The sequence below is a fragment of the Cucurbita maxima genome, unplaced genomic scaffold (genome assembly GCF_002738345.1).
Source record: "Cucurbita maxima cultivar Rimu unplaced genomic scaffold, Cmax_1.0 Cma_Scf00011, whole genome shotgun sequence".
NCBI classification, from domain to species: domain Eukaryota; kingdom Viridiplantae; phylum Streptophyta; class Magnoliopsida; order Cucurbitales; family Cucurbitaceae; genus Cucurbita; species Cucurbita maxima.
This window is the reverse complement of record NW_019272027.1, coordinates 3,512,164-3,514,663: the sequence shown is the minus strand read 5'-3', so window position 1 is coordinate 3,514,663 and position 2,500 is coordinate 3,512,164. Positions and strand designations below refer to the sequence as shown.

The following is a 2,500-nucleotide window of genomic DNA, read 5'->3' as shown; positions in this document are numbered from 1 at the left end:
CTATCCATTTTAGAGAGAGAGAGAGTTTATAAGATCATGATGGTAGCTAGGGTTATAGAGAGGCCAAACCGTAGGACAAGGTACGTACGAGTTACCCTTGTTGTAAGGGACGGGGCGAACTAAAGAAGGTCAATCGTACTCGTTTAGTACCCTTAAGATCTTAAGATACACGGCTAGCCAAAGAAGGTCAGTTGTACTCGTGTAGTACCCTTGATATAGGACCAACCAAAGAAGGTCAGTCTTAGTACCCTTGATACAGGGTTAGCTAAAGAAGGTCAATTGTACTCGTTTAGTACCCTTAAGATACACGGCTAGCCAAAGAAGGTCAGTTGTACTCGTGTAGTACCCTTGATATAGGACCAACCAAAGAAGGTCAGTCTTAGTACCCTTGATACAGGGTTAGCTAAAAAAGGTCAATTGTACTCGTTTAGTACCCTTGATACAGAACCAACCAAAGAAGGGTTGGTCGTACTCGTATAGTACCATTGATACAGGGTTAGCCAAAGAAGGTCAGTCGTACTCATGTAGTACTCTTGATATAGGACCAACCAAAGAAGGTCAGTCTTAGTACCCTTGATACAGGGTTAGCTAAAGAAGCTCAATTGTACTCGTTTAGTACCCTTGATACAGAACCAACCAAAGAAGGGTTGGTCGTACTCGTATAGTACCCTTGATACAGGGTTATCCAAAGAAGGTCAGTCGTACTCGTGTAGTACCCTTGATACAGGACCAACCAAAGAACGCTAGTCGTACTCGTTTACTACCCTTGATCTGGTTCAGTTAACGTCTTCTATGCAATAATGTATTCGTATCGGCATCCTCTTTTAGACCAACTGTTACAAACATATATACAAAATAAAGGATGAGGATTCAAACTTACCGTCTTTAAGAAAGTCATAATACTTAATTAATCGACTTAGGCTTATATCACAATAATTACAATATTACCCAGATATTTTATTGATAATATCGAAGATATTTTTTTAACATTAGCCTTCTTTTGTACGGTTTCACACGTGTCGAATCGAGAAGGATGACCAACTACTCATAAAAAAAATAAGCTTCTCGAGTCCGTGCATAGAATCTTTCCTTTCAAAATTCCAATTGATTAAATATTGGAAAAGAAACTTGTAAATAAAGAGACTCGTTCCTCATTACAGCTACGCAATATCACTTTAGCTTTGCTCGACATTACTCTAAATTACCTCTCATATATAAATATTTATTATTGTGAGTTTTTTTTTTTTTATTCATTTCATTATCGAAAAATTATTACCTCTCATATTGTTTAATTTTAAAGCACAATCGCCTCTACCAATTATGGTAATTTTTTATAGCTACTAGATTGACTCAAGTTCATTACCATAGGCACGTTTACGTCATTTATGGCTAGATTTTTTCGTAATGACCCGACTCTCTAAAACCCTAATTCGACCCAAGTTTGTTAGATGTATGTTTATGTTATTTAGGGCAATCCGACTCTCTAAAACCTTAGACCAACTCAAGTTTATTACCATATGCATGCTTATATCATTTGTGCTAGACTTTTTGACGTTATTAATTGTTTCTTCATCACATACAACATAATGAAAGAAAGTTCATGCTGAAAACTAATATTGAGACATTATTAAATTAAAAAAATTTAACAGGTAAAAGTACTAATATCTAATCCTTCGATTTTTAAATATATTGACATATTGATGAATATTTTTAATCGTTGAAAATAAAGAATTTTAATCTCAATAGTGGAGTGCTATCGTTGAGGAAACAGGAAGTGAGTCAAGTAAAAACGACACGATCAGATCCTTCTCGATCTTCTAAACGTAGACATATCCTCGATCATATACTTGAGAAATAACATACCGCCACTCATTTATTGATTATTCTTTTTTCTTTATTTTTTTTTTCCAATTATATTACACAAATATTAATCACTTCAAGGAAAGCTAAATGGAAGAAGTGCTTCTGATAGAACACTATGTTGGAACCAAGGCTTTGATGACTATTCTCTTGATTTAGTACACCAAACTCTATCCTTCTCTCTTGAATTAACAACTTTGTATAGACATTAGATTTGGGTTTAGTGCTAGATGTGAGAAAATATACGAATATATAAAAAATTATTTTTGGGTTTTGGAGATTCGAATCATCGATACTGTGGTTCGTAGCCACGTGCTCTAATCATCTGAGCTACAAGCCCCATCCTGTCTCCACCGGATCTGTTCCCTAAAAAAAGGAACTTTTCCTCTCCCTAGCCATTTGCCATTTTGGGTTAAGAAGATGTGAAAACACCTCTCTAGAAAGAACCGTGAAGTGAGAGAAAAAAGTGGGAGAGAAGGGGTTTTGAATAAGACGACATTTTCTACTTTTCTACTTTTCTGCGAGACCTCCCCTATAGTATCAACTTTTTAAACTCTTGAAATGTTGTCATAATGTTCTGTTAAAAGATTTTCCAAATTTGTATCGGTGTACTAAAATAGTCACAAAAAAAAAAAAAAAA

At 35.2% G+C, this 2,500-nt stretch overlaps 1 long non-coding RNA gene across 1 annotated transcript in view; it reads right to left on the bottom strand.

Annotated features, from left to right (window-relative positions):
- LOC111486326 overlaps positions 1-2,500 on the bottom strand; it is a 17,746-nt gene that overhangs the window by 6,143 nt on the left and 9,103 nt on the right. Inside the window, exon 2 of the long non-coding RNA XR_002718845.1 lies at positions 754-760. This is a non-coding gene — a long non-coding RNA (uncharacterized LOC111486326). The remainder of the gene's footprint in view (positions 1-753; positions 761-2,500) is intronic.